The following is an 11781-nucleotide window of genomic DNA, read 5'->3' as shown; positions in this document are numbered from 1 at the left end:
GTGATGCCGAGGCTTGGCGCTTGCCTGCGTTGGGGTTGCCTCTGCCGTAGTGTTTCGTAGAAGGCATGTGTTATTTAAGGTTAGGGGAGAGGTGAAATGGGAGAAAACTAATTTCCGACACGTTTTCTAGTCAGCTTGACCTACTTCTCTGAAATATCTCTGTAGATATTTCTGAATATCTCCCTAGAATTTTTTGCCCAGTTCAGCAAACAATGTGATCCAGGATGCGTGGAAACGGTCAGCGAAAAGACAAACGAGTTGTCTTGACACCTCGGTGCAGATACCAAGTGAAGGGTGACCAGGGGGTTAATTGACTGGCTTGCTGCAAAACTGAGTGAATTGGGACACAAACGGAAGCGTTTGGCATGTTAACAAAGATGCTGACAGACATCTGTCAGCATCCCAAAAAAGACGCTGACAGACATCTGTCCACATCCCAAAAAAAGTATGCCGTCGTATGGCTCTGGAAATGGAGATTTATAAGAGAGCAGGGATGAGGATTTCAGTGCAGAGTTTCCAGTCACACAAGGCTCAGCACTTTCATGAGGTGGAATGTCATCGCCATTTTCAGAAGACACTGCAGCAAAGTGGTACTAGGAGGTAGGGTTAATAAATCAGGTATTTGTCCCTCGGGCGGCGTTCAGAACCAGGGCGCATCCTCTTCAACTGCAGCCTCAAACTGAGGGGGTTGAAATCCATTTTGTCCGTTTGCCAGGAGAGTACCCTTATAACCAACTTCACATGCTTTTCCAGTTAAGGCTGAAGCATGGCACAGCCACAGAGTCAAGCTGATTGATTATCATGCACAAATACTTCATTAGAAAAACCTGAAAATCCTGATACCCGTCTTGGGGGGGTAGGAGGGTAGAGAGGGAACAAAGCTTTCCATGTTATCTAAAAATGAAAAGTACGTTTTCATAGTTTACATCCCAGTACTTTTTTTTTCTTTCTTTTTTTTTTTTCCTCAGGAGCAGTGAAGTTGTCATGATGTTAACTTACAGCTTCCTACAGGGGTTTGTCAGGCACTTTTAATCTAAAGAAAGAACTACAGCAAAGAACTGCATATTGACTACACTATTAACACAAGCACAATGCTTTATAACTGGCTACTTCACCCTTGGCCTGGGCTTCCCGCACAGAACTTATCGTGATTGATTTTACAGGTAGGTTTTCTGTATAATATTAAACTATTTCAGACTACTGGCTGGTTGCCCAGGCAAGCCACATAAAGAGACCCATACAAAGTTATTTTGTTCAACATACAGTTTTACTAGGTTTTATAAATCAGAAGTGCATGTGGAGAATTTTAGGGCTATCACTACTGTTTGATAGAACCCCTGTTTTCTTGTACCGTAATGGAAGAACCATTTCATCCTGTTTTCAGAGAGAGGACTCTTGACAGTTACTTCACTGTGTGGCTAAGACCTTGGTCTTGCAAACAAATGTGTGAGTAAAACAGTTGCAGTATCAGGGATTAAATTAGTTAGCATTCCACTTAGATTTCCATTATAATTTATGTATTTTTTGCCATCAAATATTCTCCCCTTCTGGGTGCTCTGTTTAGACTGAAGTTATTTCAAATGTACCAAGAACAGGAGGTAGTTATGCCAGCTGTGCCTTTGTGGAGTTCTGCTGTTGAGGGGACCTTATATTTGCTAAATGCATTTGAAGTTTTATGTACATTTCCTCTAAGAATTACTGTTTAGGTCTGCTCCCTTTGATAAACTTATTCTATAATCTAGTCACTGCAGAGAACACAAGCTGTTCAAAAAACATGACTGCAGCGTGCAGGTTGTCTTCTTTGTAGCTATGTGCTGTAACCAGTTGTCTGGAGTCAGCCTGCTTGCTCTCCTGATCATGGGATTTTTGCATTCTTGGCTAGGGGTTGTTAGCTGAAATAAAAGAAGCAACACATACCCTAGCAGTGTCAGTAACTAAAAGAAAATGTACAACATGGGGTTTACTTCTTTTAGGATGAGGAGAGAAAAAGACAGCTCTTCGTTCTGAAATAGGTAGCTTAATTAATAGTAATTTATTTCTAAAAGATGAAGAGTCAGCTGGCTCAAAGTATCCTCCTGTCCAATTACCTAGCCTTTTTGGTATGTGAGTGTCGGTTAAATTCAGCTCCTACTGAATTGAACTGTATGGCTGGGCAAAACCATGAAGGAAGTATTTGCAAAAGTCTCGTGCCTGGAAAATGCCCCTGTTGGAGTACCTGTGATAGGTTGTGATTCTGAGTTCCGAGTGACCTGTAGAGACTTTGGAAGGAGCTGCCAATCATAGTTATGAACTGTTGCTAAGCCTGGGGAAGCCTGCTTTTATTGCTGGATGTTCACTAAAAAAAAAACTTGGATAGAGTCCTAGATCTTTATGGTGAATGGGGAAAAATTAATTAAGTGCAAGTTTCCAGACCAGTGGCTAAGAAAAGAGGTCATTTAAGATATTTATGGTATTCCCTAGGGCAGAAGCTGGAAGGAATGCGAGTGTAATCTACCGTCTCTGACCTGCACCCCCAGTTGGGCAGTAGTTTAAGTTTCAGCACTGCCTCAAGGAAGGCTCAGCACATCGTTGCAATTCTAGCCCTTCCTATATCTGGCGTCATTTTTTTTGTTACAGAAGAGAGAAAGTTTAAGTTGAAACACTTTTCTTGCTCTCCTACAGCACTTGTCTTTTTGATTCATAGTGCCCTGAGTTTGTACAGCATTTTGCTTAGGTCAGGATAGAGCACATGCTATTTTTTTAAAGGATTTAATTTTAGAGAGTTCTTTACTTTGTCCTTCTTCTCACTTGCAGAGAATGCTCCTGCTCACAGATTATGGACCTAGCTGTATCTCACTAGGAATCTAATGACATTAGTGGTTGTATTATTATGACTGCCTCTGGTTTGGCTGTGGAATACACAAGGCGTCAGCAGGTGCCTGAGAATAAGCACTGAGCATCTACGGCCTGCCAGTCTTTAATCTCAGACTTCCCAGAGAGATAAGCCACTAGCTACACATAGGGCCTCCTCTAGATGAAACCTGTGGTGCTCTCTGTGTCAGTGATTTGTTCATGAATCTTTCCTCTGTGGTTCATGAAGTAGAAATTCTTTATGTTCCAGTGATGGTTGTGCTCCCCAGAACAGAAGAAATTCCTGAAGTATTTCCTGAAAATAGAGACATAAGAAATAAGTCATGTCAAATGTTATAAACACCTTCTAAATTGAAGTGGAGAATATTTGTGGAGCAACTTATATGAATTTGCTGCTGTAAACAGAGACCAGCATTCAAAGAACACATTTCTGTGTTTCTACCAGCACAGCACATCATCTACCAGAAAAGGTGTTTTTCTAACAATCCGTATGGTTATATTCCTTATCATTGTAAGCACACACACACGTCTACATGCATGCATCTACATTTGGCAACATATACATTGGGGGATTAGTTGCTCTGTTTATAAAGACTTAAACCCTTCAGAGAAATGTATGCTGTTAAGAAAGACAATCAAGAGGAAACCAATAAAAATGGTTTGTCTGTATGATAGGACTGAACAGGCATATTTGTACAAGTATACCCTCTAGATGAGAAACCAAACAGAATTTCTGAGGAGGAGGAGAATGGGTGATGATTTCACACTGGTCAGGAATATAAGCTGTATACTTTTGGGAACCTCTGTGCACCACTGATTTTGTTGGAGCTTGCTCAAAACTACAGGGTGCACCTGTATGTCTCATTATGGGATTTAAGTTTAAATAATACACTTCTCCTCATTAATGATACAAAAATTATACCATTAAAAGATGTTTCCTTCAGCTGATACCAAAATGCATCACTGTTTCCAGATATAGTGTCCTCTTGTAATTTGGGGTTGTGATTAATTGCCTTAAAGTCACCACGGCGTGACATTGAGAGGAATTCATCCATCATGACAGCATGACAATGATGCTCCAAAGAGTCAGTGTGAGAGAGACAGGAGGAGCAAGGGGCTGACACAAGGCAGCTGGTTTGCTAGGAAAGCTTAAATAGCACTGCCTAGTTCTAGCTGGGATCAGCATCAAATGTAGGTGTTGCCTTGGAAATGGAAACATGCAGATCTGTCATAGGTAACATGTCCATGCAAGATTTTCCCCTCTCATAGTTTGCTTGCCCCCTGCATTGGGTAGAGATGTTCTAAGAAATTCCTTGCATCTCTCATCTCTCTCTTTTTTCTTTCTTTTTTTTTTTTTTGTAGAGGCAGAACCCTATTTGCCTGCATTGCTCTTCAGGCTGAAAAATAGCATGTGTGTGGCCTTATTATTTATTTTTTCCTAAGACAAGATATGTGCACATGGGTTAGTCCAATGCAAACACCTTTCTCGTCTAGTAGTCTTCCTGTAGAAAGCTTATTGTCAGGGATCCACTGGAGCAGAAGCGTGGCAATGACTGCAGACGTTGTCCTTGTTGTCCAGGTCACCATCCCACTGTATCTGAACACTGGGGGTAGTGCCAGGTGCTGGCACCAGGATCCGTGGACAGTCCCAGGCAAGGCAATGGGATGAGTCAGGTCCAGGATCTATCCATGTTGTCCACTCAGGAACAGCAGGAGACAGGGCCAGAGACAGGACTGGAAACAATGCTGGAGTATCTTCAGCAGGTCCAGAAGACAGGACAGGAGACAAATGTACAGCGTAGGTCAGAGGCCCATCCAGAAAGCAGGACCGGAGACAGGACTGAGAAGAGATATCCCTACAAAATATCTCAAGCATGGACTGAAAGTCCAGGGCCAAGCTGAAATCTCTCCAGGGGGCACAGGGAACAGGGCGAGTGGAGGCACCTGATAAGGCTGCTCAGGGCTATTTAGGCTAATTGGTGGCCCGGATGCTTTTTTAGATTGTCTAGTCCTCTGAATCACGTAGTTGTAGTTCTTGTTCTTTGATTGACGCGTAGCATACCTTTCTGTGATACTTGATATTGGCCTGGTCCTAGGAAAACGAAACCAATGTGATCATGCTGTGTGGATATGTATGTCACTTCACCTCTAATAACCTTTGAACCTCCTGGACAACTGCAAACAATTTAGCAGAGAGGAAAGAGTCAAAAGTCTAATAAGTTGCGATACATTTTTTAACATGCGTGTCTGGATGTAACAGAAAGACCATTTAATGCTCTGAGGGGAAATCTGCAGCATAAATAGAATCCTTATTAAGCAGGAGAGAAGCCACGCAGAGTTCAACCCATAACACAGATCTTTAGGAAACCAGGTTTCACTGTTTCCTTTCTTGATGAAACAGCTTGCTTGTTTGCTCTTTTCAGTGATCTCCCACCTCCTACTTCTTCAAAAAGAAAATAGTCTCCTTGAAACTGCATGACATGTTGCATGAGATTCTTACATTTTTAGTATAAATAGCAAGAAGCATTCACTCTGAAAGAGAAAAAAAAGCAACTCAACTTGCTATGGGATGATGAAAATAGATTTCCTATGTTGATCTGCTATTTTGACTTAAATACTCACCTGCAAGTTTCAAATTTCAGCTGAATTCTGCTTTGTGGTAGATGTCAATGGAATAAGCTGTACTTGAGGTAGGACTTTACTGCAGCAGAGAACAGATTTGATCATATTGCCAGATTTCTCAGTTGCTGTTTTTTAAGGTGTAACATTTTTGTCAAGCAAATGTCATTCTTTTGATTGTTGGTTTACATAGGCATGAACATAAGTGAATTTCTATACTACCTCGAGTGACAGTTGGCAGAATGCTTGGTACAAGCTGCTATAAAGGAACAAGTGCATCAAGCAGCAATTCCAGTAAGATAGTTCAATCAAAGAAACCACAGGATGAAGTGAATGCAAAAATCCCAGGAAAGTGAAGCAAATTATCTCCCACAGGGGGTCTAATCTCCTCAAATTCAGGAAAAAAAAATCCAAAGTTAGCAGGCATGAATAGTTAAGAGAGTACAAAGAAAAACTAAGCCAGTCTGACAAGCTAGATACGTATGTATTTAGAAGAATTGAGTTCTTGGATTTATATTCCTTGGAGATGCTCCTTTTTTGATTAACAGCCTTTATTCACAAAGGATGCAGTGGTAAGCCCTTCAGTATGCTGCTGGACAGGTGTAAAGATGTTCAAGGAGAGCCTTCGTGTCTCTTTGGGCAAGTATGGAGCGGTCTCATGTAGATGCTGGTAGAAGTTGCTGAATCTGGCAGCCTGAGAGAGGCTCCTCGTTCCCCCTTCCAGCCACTGGCGAGACTGAGCATGTTTTCCCAGCAGACACCCACCCACGCAGAGCACCTATATACATGCACAAAGAATTGGCCAGGCAGATCAGCACTGGCAGAAAACACAACACACTTGCAAATATAAACAGCAGCAGTAGACTCATCCTCTTCCCCTTTCTGGCTGATCAGGGTGAAAGCCCATTAGTGGAAAATATACGTAAACATACTTATATATTTATATACACATAATATATATATACACATATACATGTATAAATACACGCATACATGCATACATACAATATGGATCCATGCAGAAGCTGGGTCCTCTTGTCTGCACTTGCCATACAAACGGGTCTCTCAGCTGACCCCCACGTTTCATAGTCTGTCCATGAGCTGGCTTGTACTTGCTGATCCCTCAGTAGCCAGGTTTCAGATCCTTTGGTCTTTCCACTATTTGGCACAGACTTGTGGCTGCTTTGGTACCTGGTTCCCAAGCCTTTTTATCCTTGCCTGGTAATGCAGCTTCGTGTCAGCGATCACACTGACGTGTACACACGCAATATGCACACCCCCTGCTCTCTCCACTTGCTGGCACCGCAGAAACATGGGCTGCTCTGACCTGTGGTCCTCACTTCAGATGCTGACAGTTGAACCTCCATGTTCTCTGGTTTTCCCTGTTTCTGGCACCCTACACACAGTGGCCCTTATGTCTCATGGCACCCTCTCCTGCCACTTAGACCTCTCACTCCACCCAGTTTCTCCAGCTGGTAGCACGGGGACACTTGGGCTCAGACCTTAGGTACACACTTGCGCAGAGAATACAGTGTCCCCTCACCCAAGAAAATACTTAAATTTGGAGATCAATAGGGCGGGACAGACTATGCTGATCAGGTGCAGGACATGGCCAGATGAGTGTGACATCTAGCCCCTTTGATCCTCTTATCCCTCTATTTTCCCATGCTTGTTCCTCCCCAAACCACCCTGATCCCTTCCTTTCCATTGGAGGCAGGAACCTCTGATGAGGTTATTGGGGTTCTCCAATAACCTCAAAGATGCCATGTGCATCTTTGATCCTCTGTGTGTATGGTGACAAGCCTTTAATCACAACCTAACAGATAAGGTGAGTAGACAAGCTTTCTCTCTGCCCTCACAAAGCATTTCAGGAGGGAATGCAGTCTATCCTGCCTCTTGCTCTGTGAAATGACTTCAGCCTTTCACGAAGTAAGGGGCAAAAGGATCCAGTGCCCTGTCCCACTGGTTGGGTATGCTGGACGTACAATTCTTAATTGTCTATCATTTGGGTTTGGTTGCAAAATTACACCAAGCTGGGTTTGGTGTGACTCTGTGTATTCCCAAATAATTTAGCATCACCAGCAAACCTTGCAACTTCACTGTCTACTGTCTTTTCTGTATAATTTATGATGAATAAAATAGGCCCTTACTGTAGATCCAGATGGACAACCAGTGGTGAACATCATTATGAAGATTGCCCTTTTTTCCCCCTACATTTTCTTTCTTCTATTTTATGCAATTACTTATCCTCAAGATTATTCCATGGAGGTTTAGCTCTTCAAGAGCCTTAGGTGAGTGGCCTTTTCAAAAGCCTTTTTGAAAATTTTCAACAAATTATACACCTGGCCCCTCAGCTTCAAGAATTTAATTTCTCAGGCACGTAGTAACCCCATTTGTTTTTCAAATTGGTTATTAGTTTCAAAAGCTCCTAGGTCTGAAGCAATGGAGAGACAGTATAACTATAAAATCTAATTTCCATCAAACATGCAGTTTTCCAGCCTTACGCTGGTGTTACCTTGAAATGATTCCGGTTGGATTTTATTATCCAGTAAGATACTAATTACTGTAAATGAAGTTGGCAGAAGAGTCCAGAAGTTGTTCTCTTGTTCTGTCTACTTGGTTAAAGCTTTTGGTCATTCAAGGTCAGAAGAGACCATTAAGCACATGTACTCATATCTATGTTATGGTATATACCATGAAATATTACCCTCTTATTCCATGTGAAGTGTAATGCATTCGGGTTGTTTGAAGCTTTATCTTTTAGCGAGCTATCCAAGTGGGGTGCTGGCAAACCTACCAACACAGTTCAAGAAAATATTCCAGTAGTTAATTACTTTCATTTAAAATTTTCATTTTCTTCTCTGTTCGGATTTTTCTAGCTTTGGTTTTCAACCAGTGAATCTTGTTAGGTCTTTGTTTAATGAAGGAAATCTGATATTATGCATGCCTACATCTGTGTCAATATGAAAATAATGCCTAAATGTTCTGTTTTCACATCTTCCCCCTCACCTTAGTCGTCAGTTTAAGGGAGATCCGCTCCTCTACCCCTGCTCTTGTTACAGGAACAAGCACATTTTCCTAGTGTGAGTAGGTCACTGGTAGTTACTTTTCTATTCCTCGTATTTCTACCAAGAAAAGAACAAAGGAAATAAATTCTTCCTGCTAAATTCCTCTTGGTGCCACCTGTGGTTTTGCCCAGCCACAGTGAAGAAAGTCACAGAGTCAACAGTCTGTCCCATTCTAAAATCTATACAGACTCTGGCACGGCTGTCAATCATCTCTTGCCTGATGTGAAAAACAAACCCACTTTTGGTACTAGCAGTTAATGGTCCTGATGCTGCTGAATAGCCAATTCAGTTCAGTATCACTGGGAAAAAGGTAACATGAGCAATCAGGTGGATGGAATTCATTTCTTAAATGATAAAACCATCTTCATGGTTACCATTTGCTTTAGTTACTATTTTTTTTATCATGCGTTTTCTAGCTTAGCTGCATTTGTCATGTTACTGGTAATGTAGTTATGTTTAATTTCTCCTACAAACCTTTGTGGAAGGCTGTGTATAATTCTGTTTCTGTCATCACAAATTCTGATTCATCAGTTTAGGTTATTGTGCTGGAGTCTTGGTTGCTAGGAACAGAGGTTTGCCTCCTTGCCAGGAATCGAGGATTTGTTTTCTTCCCAGAAGAAAAGCTGTTATTTACTTGTTCGTAATACGTGCTTTGTCTGCATGACTGCTGTTCGGATCCATTTGTAGTTTAGGTGGTTTTCAAGTAAAAATCCTTCCTGAGTGATAATTTTTTGAAGCAAGTGGATGAACGCCACGTGGGTAGAAACATCATACCAAAGCAATACATTTAAAATTTAATAAAGGATGGATCCTTGCCTTATGACTTTGTGTCAGAGATTGCCCTGCTGCCACGTGGGTTGGTATTCAGTCTCACTACTGCTAGTTGTTGTAGTTAGTCCATGGCAGGCCTGTTCCCAGGGGTGGGGAAAGACACCTGCCTTCCAATTTCATATAAAATACTCTTGTGCTAGGAAACTTTTCCCCATCCAGTGTTATTCCTGTTCCACGGTGGAAAAAATCTAATTCTATGTTAACCTGATATTAAGTTTAATTGTTGGAAACTGCATTCTGGAAAGTAGCATTTAAAGATCACCTGGGCAGTCGGTGTCAAAATAAAATCTGACTGCTCTGGCTGTTAAGCCAGGAGGTGATGTGGTTAAGTAGCCTTTTAGTTAGGGCAACCATGTAAGGAAGAAAATGTGGAGGCAGGGGTCACAGCAAGGGGTCAAGAAGATGCTCTCCCTCGGTCAGAAGTCTCCTGACCCACACTCTTTAATGAAAACAGGAATGGTCATGTTATTTACCTGGATTGAACTGTAGACTGCTGTCATGCTGAAAGAAGAGCAAGAACTGTTCTTTTTGTCCTCGTGTCCCAGCCTGAGGCTCGGGCCTTTAGAAGTGGCTAAGTTGGTTGGAAGGCTGTAGCCCTGGGTTGCTTGGACCAAAGGCCAGAAAAGGTTTGATGTGTTTTTGCTTCCCCCTTGTTGAGTGAGTGTGGAATGTTTTTCCCTCTTGGAAACTTTAGAAAGGAGCTAGGATTGGGTTTGGGCTTTTTTTGCATCCTTATTCTACCATGAAGTTGGTTGCCCTGCAACAGAGCGAGGAGTTCAGTCTCTGCTTTATGTGCTGTCAGCCCTGGGGGCTCTGGCCTCAGCCCATATCCAGCCCCACAAAGCCTGACTGCAGGCTGATAAGTGTGTTTACCCCAGCCTTAAATATAATGTTGCAGTCATTGCCACTTTTGTGTTACCTTCCTTCTGTTGCAGGAGTCTCAAGTTTGTGCAACCTCCATAGGCAGTCCTGTTCCTTTCCACCTTCATGGAAATAAACAATTTATGTGAGTAAGTTTCTATAAATGTTTTCTGTTCGTGCTATATGATTTTAAATCCTTCTTGTTTTACATTGGGTACAATTAAAATCAGTATTTGCTGTGTACTGTATGTAATATAACTACTTAAAACTTTAGAAATGGCTCTGTTAGGCTGGTTGCTGATGTTTTAGCGAACATCTGTTATGACTCTACATTGTAGAAATCTGTGTGAGAACCAAAAGGTCCAAAGGAGATCCAAAAGCAGAAGTTCGGTGACTAATACTGTGATATGTTTTGAAAGTTTCTCTGTTAATCTCAGTGTCCTGACTAGAATGTGGTTTTGATTATTTATGTTCTGTTTCTTTCGTATGTCCTCCTATGTTATGTATTTGACTGTTGTAGCACTTGGCACTGCCCGTCCCAGTCCATTTTGGTTGTGGTGTCACAACTCGCATAGCACAACATTTTCCTCCAGAGGTGTAAACAGCGTTTCACTGTGTAAGTTGGCAGGAGGGAGGACAGTTATTCCCCTGGTATGCAGACAGCCCAGAAATGAATCCGTCTGAATGAAAGGTGCTCTGTAAGTGTAAGATCATTACACACTTACAAAAGCCTGAATGTTGCTTAGTATAGAAGTATAGTCTTAGGTATTAAGAAGTATAGTTCTATACTTCTGACTGTACTGCTGACACTCTTTCCTTGGTGGTAGTGATAGGTCTTTAGTGCTTTTCTTTAGTTTTGCTCTTTTGTGGTGTTTTGTTTTTGTTTAAAGAGAATAATCTGAGAATCCTGGCTCCATTATTCAGCACAAGCTGGTCCCAGAGCTTTTCCAGGAGGTGCCACTAGCTCTTATAAAATTTGTATCAATCCAAGATGCATGCAACGAGTATACCACTCTTTAAAGTACTTTACTTCTTCATTCTGGCATGTAATTCCTCAAGGAATGGAATGATTTTTAGGCATCACACCTAGTGAACAAGGATGCTAAATGTCCTCTGAGGATACCGGTCACTGATGTCTCAAATGATGATCAACAGTAACCAAGTACTGACATAAAGTTTAGTTTTACAGGCATCTCTAGTACTGCAGAGGTACAGACACACAAATGTATATAAATCCCAAATGCTGTCCTTCTACTAACTCGTTCCATTATCTCTTGAATCTTACTTGCCCTCTTCTGTATTTTTTTAATTTTTATTGCTGAAGTTTAGTTGCTTATAAGTAGAGCTGGCAAGTGGATTTGGAAGAAAGGATGAGCTCCGCCTCAGACTCAAACTGCCTGCGTCAAAGGCTGGAGACTCTGGTTGACTGCAATTCCACCCCATCCGTGTGCGACAGCAGGCTTGCTGCTGCCCCTACCATTGCAAGTCTGAGCCCTGCTTCTCCCTCCAACTAGCCTGATACACTTGCTGACCTCTTTAGGTCTCTCTCCTC

General features: G+C 41.9%; 1 long non-coding RNA gene across 1 annotated transcript in view; it reads left to right on the top strand.

The window, feature by feature from the left end:
• The first annotated feature begins 57 nt into the window (after positions 1-57).
• The window catches only part of LOC121068725, a 29193-nt gene continuing 17469 nt past the window's right edge, over positions 58-11781 (top strand). Inside the window, exons 1-3 of the long non-coding RNA XR_005819066.1 lie at positions 58-600; positions 969-1163; positions 10304-10374. This is a non-coding gene — a long non-coding RNA (uncharacterized LOC121068725). The remainder of the gene's footprint in view (positions 601-968; positions 1164-10303; positions 10375-11781) is intronic.

Source organism: Cygnus olor, chromosome 3 (assembly GCF_009769625.2).
Source record: "Cygnus olor isolate bCygOlo1 chromosome 3, bCygOlo1.pri.v2, whole genome shotgun sequence".
Classification (NCBI taxonomy): Eukaryota; Metazoa; Chordata; class Aves; order Anseriformes; family Anatidae; genus Cygnus; species Cygnus olor.
Note: the sequence above shows the minus strand (reverse complement) of the source record. Positions and strands in the feature narration are given on the sequence as shown.